Genomic DNA, 8214 nt, shown 5'->3' with positions numbered 1-8214 from the left:
AATTCAACAAGGCCAAGCGTAAGGTCCTACACGCGGGTCAGGGCAGTCCCAAGCATAGATAAAGGCTGGGCAGAGAATGGCTTGAGAGCAGCCCTGAAGAGAAGGATTTGGGAGTGTCAACTGACGAAAGATTCAACATGAGCCAGCAATGCACTCTTGCAGTTCAGAAGTCCAACTGTATCCTGGGTTGCATCAAAAGAACTGTAACCAGCTGGTGGAGGGAGGTGATTCTGCCCCTCTACTCTGCTCTTACGAGGCTCCACCTGGAATATGGTGTCCAGTTCTGGGGCTGCCAGAAGAAGGACATTGAGCTGTTGGAGTAGATCCAGAGGAGGGCCATGAAAATGATCAGAGGACTGGAGCACTTCCTCTGAGGGGACAGGCTGAGAGAGCTGGGGTTCTTCAGCCTGGAGAAGGCCCCAGGGGGCCTTATAACAGCCTTCCAGTACCTGAAGGGAGCCTACAGGAAAGCTGGGGAGGGACTTTTCACACAAGCGTGTAGTGACAGGGAAGGAGAAATGGCTTTTAACTGAAAGAGGGTAGATTTAGACTAGATATTAGGAAGAAGTTCTTCACTATGAGGGTGACGAGAGACTGGAACACATTGCCCAGAGAGGTTGTGGATGCCCCCTCCCTGGAGGTGTTCAAGGCCAGGCTGGATGGGGCTTTGAGCAACCTGGTCTAGAGGGAGGTGTCCCTGCCTTAGCAAGGGGTTGGAACAACATGATCTTAAAGGTCCCTTCCAACCCAAACCATTCTATGATTTGGTATTTCTTCAGTATCCAAGAAAAGAGACTTCACAGAATCACAGAATTGTAGGGGTTGGAAGGGACCTCTAGAGATCATCGAGACCAACCCCCCTGCCAAAGCAGGTTCCCTACACCAGGTCGCACAGGTAGGCGTCCAGGCGAGACTTGAATATCTCCAGAGAAGGAGACTCCACAACCTCCCTGGGCAGCCTGTTCCAGTGCTCCGTCACCCTCACCGTGAAGAAGTTCTTACGCACATTCGTGCAAAACTTCCTATGCTGCAGCTTATGTCCGTTTCCCCTCATCCTGTCTCCACGTACCACTGAAAAGAGACTGGCCTCACCGCTATGGCCGCCACACCTCAGATATTTATAAACCTGGATCAGGTCCCCTCTCAGTCTTCTTTTCTCAAGGCTAAACAGACCCGAGTTCACTCAGCCTTTCTTCATAGGGAGATGCTTCAGGCCCTTCACCATCTTTGTGGCCCTCCGCTGGACTCTTTCCAAGAGATCCCTGTCTTTTTTGACTGGGGAGCCCAGAACTGGACACAGTACTCCAGATGAGGCCTTACCAGAGCAGAGTAGAGGGGGAGGATCACCTCCCTAACCTGCTGGACACGCTCTTCTTAAATGCACCCCAGAATGCCATTGGCCTTTTTGGCCACGAGGGCACACTGCTGGCTCATGGCCAACCTGTCGTCCACCAGGACGCCCAGGTCCCTCTCTGCAGAGCTCCTCTCCAGCAGCTCATCCCCCAGCCTGTATTGGTGCATGCAATTATTTCTCCCTAGGTGTAAGACTCTACACTTGCTTTTGTGACTTCAAACAGTTGTGTTTTGGTGTTTGTTGGGTTTGCTGGTTTAATAGATACGTTCATTTCTAGAGAAGAGGAACAAAACACAGAAGAGAAAAACTTCATTCCTCACAAAGGATCCTCTACAACTTGGGGTGTCTGTCATAACAGATATTCTTAAATCAAAACAACCTGGAGCTCCACAGTTCAAACTAAAATAACAGTACTTTATCCATCAACTAAACAGACAAATGCCACTATTGTCTGCTATTACTGAATCTTCCTAACAAGAGCTACCTTTTGCCAAAGTCCTTCTTTGAAGATTATGAGGCCCTTAACAAACAAGACTCATGCCTTGATGCTTCCTGATGTCAACAATCATATCATAAAATCGCACAGAATTACCAAGGTTGGAAAAGACCTTCAAGATCATCCAGTCCAACCATCCACCTATCACCAATAGTACTCAATAAACCATGTCCCTCAACACAAAATCCAACCATTCCTTTAACACCTCGGTTACTCCACCACCTCCCTGGACAGCCCATTCCAGTACCTGACCACTCCTTCAGAAAAGTAGTATTTCCTAACATCCAGCCTAATTCTCCCCTGGCTTGAAGCCATTCGCTGTAGTTCTATCACCGGTTACACGAGAGAAGAGGCCAACCCCCAGCTCACTACAACCTCCCTTCAGGTAGTTATAGAGAGAAACAAGGTCTCCTCTGAGCCTCCTCTTCTCCAGACTGAAAAGAAGGATGTGTAGGATTGATCTTGTCCTACACATGGTAAGATTTAATTAAAGAATCCTTTAATCAGAAACCTGGAGTCACAGAAATTACCATCTCAGTGAAAGACAAACACTTTTATTTTGGAAAAAAGTTGTCCATGTCTAACACAGCATGTACAGATGCATTGAACCAGGAATCTTTAGCCTAGCAATATCAAAAGCTACAACATATAGAATCATTGCAAAAGAGTAATAATGAACATGTAAATCAGTACATAAAGCCACTCCCAAGCTCCATATAAGAAAATGCTACATTTTATCTAGTTTTTGTAAATTTAGCAGTCCTGCAGATTTCACCTGTGAAACATATCCCATAAGATGCAGTAAGTACACACAGTATAAATTAGGACTAAACACACAATTTTGCAAGTGCACAGTGGGTAACATTTCTGATGACAGGAGAGCACTTAAAGTAGTCATAGTCTTAATTACAGCAATATGAAAGATTATAAAAATAACTGCAATATATTAATTATGTTTTCCAGTTAATCTCATGCATTTACAGAACTATACATATAGCCAGATAGATAAGTAGATGATGTTTTAAAATAGAGAAAGGGGATGCATTTCAATTTAAGAAAAAGACACCCTGGACATTGGCAAGGGATTCCAGAGTAGAAGCAGTTCCTGGCTTTATAAAGACAGACTTTTCAAGCCAGCTTCTCCTTAATTTGCTTCCTTCTGGATAGATTTTTGAAAGTTTTGATGTTTGGGGATGGATGTTGTTCTAACTTCTTTTGCTATTCCAAGGCTGATAGTACAATGCTGGGTGGAATTAACCTCAGGTTAGTATTCTAAATCAAAGTATCTAACCTGAACTAAATCACAGCTTCCAGAGCCTCCTCAGGGAGGCCCGAGGAAACAATTCATATGACTTTTCTCAAACATCTAAGGAGGAGATTAATAGCTCTCTAGAGGTGCCCAGATTCCTCACTTAAACCAGATGTCTAACTTTCAGAGAAAAAGCACTTACTGAGTTCCACTCACTATGTACCACGATTACTGGACAGCTTATATCTGGAAAAGATGACACGAGAGCCCTAACAATTGGGCAAGAAATACAATGAGCTTCCCCTATTTTGTTGGGGCTTTTTTTTTTTTTGTCTCAAATTTGGATCTCTAAGTACATAGGGATTAAAAGTTTCAAACTGCTGTGAAAAGTTGTTCTTCTACACAAGTCCTGCACAGCAATGTACTTAATCAAGTGCATAATTTAAACATAAGCAGCTTCATCCGTGTCCAGAAAGCTATTTTGTCAACCAAAACAATTCATGATTATGAATACGGTGAAAGTACAACACTGAATTAGAAACATCAAAATTTGGGAAGATGTTTTAAATGGTAAAATTCCCATTGACATTAAACATGACCAGAATGAATGACTTATCTCTCTATATGACAGCTCATGCCAACTTCATCCATACACTACAGCAAATCCCCCTTTAGTTTAAGAACAGGAGAACTTCACAGCATGTCACTTTTTTTTTTTTAAAGGCATTTTAGCAATGCATTTTTTAACATTCATTGCTGAAACACATCTTTTACAATGATTAGGAAAGATAGACAACATCAAAAGACAAGATAAAAAAAAAGTGGAGTATCCTTAAAAGCAGAATTTAGATAACGTGACCAAGGGATGGCTGACCATTGGAAAAGACCACTCAGTTCCAGAACAATTGGCATCATTCACTTTGGATTAAATGAAACTAAAACAAATTTCCCTCTATATGACCACTTCACATGGAGAGAGACCACAGTAGTTATCGGACTTTGCATTCACACTCTACCATACCTTGTAATATCTCTCACCTCTAGACAAACAAAAGGCACTTTGGCAAAGCAACACAGGAAATCCAGCACACCTGTACTGCCCAGGCCCCAGGTTTTTCCTGCTGCACAGATGGAGAGAAACGCGGTCCTCTCCATCAGCTGTAGAACAACATTTTAAAACACAGCTGCTAGAAAACACCTCCTGCTGTTATGTGTACTTCACTCAAGTAATTCTTACATGAAAAATGTTGAGATTTATACATAAGTGTATATATAAATGTACATACGTGTGTACATATATACACACCTAAATATAAAATAAAACAACCACAAAATACAGCAACTTACGTTTACTTCATTGTAACATAAGGAAGGTATAAAAGTATCTCATTTTCTTATCTTGGAAATATCGGTAATATGAAGTCCAGTCTTTCCTCGCTTTGCTGGAAGACATTTTGGAGGTATAAAGCCATAGCTAAAAGATTTTTACCCACTGATTGAAGGTTAAAGTGTACAATTATAGACGAAAGTCTTTCCCAATTATTTCTCAGCTATTTGAATTAATTACATTAGCAACAGCCAAGTTTTAAATAGCCCAAATAAAGAGTAGATTTCAATTTATCTTTCAAGTTACAGTAGAGAACTTCTGATAAAACCAGCTTTAAACAGAAGGCACAAAAGAAAGAAAAAATCCCTCAGTATGAACAACTAAATGTCAATTTAAACCTCCTTTATACCACCTAAAAAGCAATAGAGAATGAAATCCTTCACACATACATGATTACAAAAACACTTATTTGATTCACTGATGCTACAGCAATGACTCTGTACTATTTAGTTTACCAGTTTAAAGGCACAATGGATATCACTTCATCCGTATCCCATCCTATTTACAGTGGAAAACAAGATCTCTTAAGAAAAAAAACAAAAAAGATAAACACAGATGCACCCTGAGAAGTGAAATTTTTCAACAAAAACATTTTTTTAAAAATACTATTCTTTCTAAAGTCCCATTATCCAAGCCTGTATTCTTCTACAGGTAGATAATACCTGTAGACAATAACAATTCAATATTAACAATATTGACAACAGCCTTCAACATTAAATTACAATGAAAAATATTACTTATTGATAAAAAATATATATATATATTAAAAGTTCCCAGAAAAGTAAATCAACCTAAATCTGATTGAAAGAAATGAGGTTTCACACAGAACCATGCCAAAGTTGACATCTGTCAGTGGGGAAAACAAAATCTGAATTTAAAGTTCTCTGACATTGTCCAGGTTACTAGAAACAAACAACCAAAAAAAAAAGTGGAATGGATATGGCTGGAAATCCCATAGTGCCATCTGTGCAGAGGAAAAAAATAAAACAAGAAGCCAACTGTGCATTGCCCTTCTTTGGATCTGGAATTCCCAAAAGATTCTGTAACACTAAAAAAAAAAAATCAAAAGAATGAGGTCTTTTTATAAAAATCAGATACGGGTTTCTAGTTGTTTTGTGACACAGTTTGAAAAGTATTGGCACCTGCACAAGAGTTCAGAGTGTTCATTCAGGAGTTGCAGAGATTGTCAAATCTTTAACAATTTGTAGAAGTCCTCTACCACTGGATGGTTATTTACTGCATGAAATGAAGTATTCTTTGCCAGTGGTCCTCAGTGCAATAATGTATTTCTGCCAGATGAATATTTTCCCTCTTCTTCCAGTAGGTAGTAAGTGCCATCGCGACAGTAACAGTGGAGCCAATATCAAACGACAAGCTGTATTTCATGGTCCATATTCATCAGTAATAGCTAAATAGGTAAAAAAAAAAACAACCCTCAACTCTTGATGTACACAGCAACATATTCTAGCAGTGGTATTAAAGAAAAAAAGAGAAAAGCTTCATCCAAGGAAGTGCAAAAGGAAGAAACCCTGTAAATAGTTCATCAACAGTTTTCCTTCTTCAACATTTCAATAGTGCTGATGAGAGAGAGTACAACAGTACTTAGAGCTCTCACTTCTGGGGAAAGAAGGAAACACACCAAAAAAACCCAAATCCAATACCTTATAAAACTAAATCACCAAAACGCATTGCTCTCCTTCCAAAACTACTTTCATTGCTGTTTTACTGAACAAACATGCTTGTTCTTACAACTTGACAGATTTTATTCCTGTGCAAGGGACATGTGCTAATGCATTAACTTAAGTACTATATTTTACATGCTGTGCAGGGTAATTAGATGTATACAAACCAACCGTCTTGCCTGTGTAAAGAAAATTGGTCTGGAGTTTTCTACACATCAGTTATGACACTGTGTACAGCTCAAACTTTATATCCAACACCAAGAAGCAGCTGGCAATTTTCTCTTTCATTTCTGCTACAAGTTCAGGTGGAAGGTTCTTGAATTTATCTGTTGTGTCACTTAGGCTGGACTGTAAAACATCACTACATCTGTTTCAGATGGAGGAAGGGATGAAAATCAAATGCAGTTCATTGCCACAAAAAAAAAAAAGAAAACCTGTCTTTCCAATCCATTCTTAATTAAGCTCAAACAGTTTTTAAAACAACTAATTGTAGGCCTGATCATACGATGTTATGCTGCAGACCAAATTAAAATGCTACCATATGTGTGCATGTAGATCTGTACACATTTATATACACATACACACATATACACATAAATAAAAAATGAAGCACCTTTTTTTTTTTTCGTACTGGTAAATATTCAACATTTTCATTTATCTAGATATTAACATGTTTGCTGGGTATAACACCCTATAAAGGGACACGTATGATGTTTTTCATTTTCTTGCCATTAAAGCCATAAATATGGCTAGTATTTAAAAACATGCAGTGCCACTGATTAACAGAGTAAAACAATTATTAGGTACAATATCAGCTCTAGGAAATGCATAATACATTTAAATTTAAAATGTATTTTACCCATTTGTGCAAATAATTAATGCAATCCACTATTTCATAACTCTTCATAAAAAAATCAGCACAAATTCACAGGAAATAACTGTCAAAGGGATTCCATAGCAGCATATGTAGTGAGTCACTGGGTGAAACTCTTCTTTATGAACACATTAGGAAAGTTGGCATTCAGTTCTAGGACAACTCTGTTATCAATCTGTGAACAGAAGGACACATCGAGTAAAGAAAGATCTTTACAAGACTCCAGCAGTTTTCTTAAAGATGCTGGGGTTACCATCCTCGTCCCTGTTTGAAGACAAAAAAGAAAGAAAAAACGCAAAGTTAAAAAGAATAGTTGTTTGTTTTAAAGCTGCTAATATTGCATGAAAAGAATGCTAGTAATGCAATGTTTATTTACATTATTTCAATTAGATTTCAAATGAAAAACTTCTCAGTGGCAGTCTTTGCATAATTTTTGCCTTTAAGAAGCCTGCTGCATTTTCCCAACTCAGCCATTCATTTAGATCGTTTGCTTCTTAGAAGAAACTTTACAACTTCAAGAGAAATTTCTAAATACAGAAGCTGACCAAAGTATCCAAAGCCACAAGAGCCAGTGACTAGATCCTGGGCTTTGGCTACACGGAAAATACTATGCTACATTCACGTTCTTGTGGCTTTTCTGCTGGCTGCAATGCCTGGCACAACACACACTGCTACAGCTCTTCCACTTCCAAATACATCAGCAAGGCTTCTAGGACTCTAGAGTGGCTATAGGTACAACACTCATATCATGCGGGAACAGTTCTCAAAAGACTACTACTGACCTGGCAGACAGGCCATAGGACTGACAGGAGACCCAAACCTTACTGCAGGCATGTCCAACCCAAGGCCTGTAGGCTATGTTGCCTGGCACAGCTCTTACTGCAGCCCATCCCACAGCTGTCACACCACTGTGCTAGTGGTTCTTCCACACCGAGTGACTCAGCCTGGCTCCAAATGCACACCCAGATTGTTCAGCAACAACCAAACACTGCTGTCTGACCAACATTATCTGGGGCACAGGAAGGGCACAGTATACAGTGCTGGCTCAAATTATGGCAAATAATTTTATGCATTTTGACACATTGGCTATGCACAGTCCTGCAACCAGCAGAAACAGGCAGCAGTGCTTTCTGTATCGATAAAGGAATTTGACAACAAGTTTCAAGATTGCA

At 39.6% G+C, this 8214-nt stretch overlaps 1 long non-coding RNA gene across 1 annotated transcript; it reads right to left on the bottom strand.

Annotated features, from left to right (window-relative positions):
* Positions 1–2388: 2388 nt before the first annotated feature.
* On the bottom strand, positions 2389–8195 carry LOC104909873. Its single transcript, XR_002112335.2, has 2 exons — positions 7028–8195; positions 2389–6535 (listed from the first exon to the last, which is right to left on the bottom strand). It is a non-coding gene; the product is annotated as an uncharacterized LOC104909873 (long non-coding RNA).
* Positions 8196–8214: the final 19 nt, after the last annotated feature.

The sequence above is a fragment of the Meleagris gallopavo genome, chromosome 2 (assembly GCF_000146605.3).
Source record: "Meleagris gallopavo isolate NT-WF06-2002-E0010 breed Aviagen turkey brand Nicholas breeding stock chromosome 2, Turkey_5.1, whole genome shotgun sequence".
NCBI lineage: Eukaryota > Metazoa > Chordata > Aves > Galliformes > Phasianidae > Meleagris > Meleagris gallopavo.
Note: the sequence above shows the minus strand (reverse complement) of the source record. Positions and strands in the feature narration are given on the sequence as shown.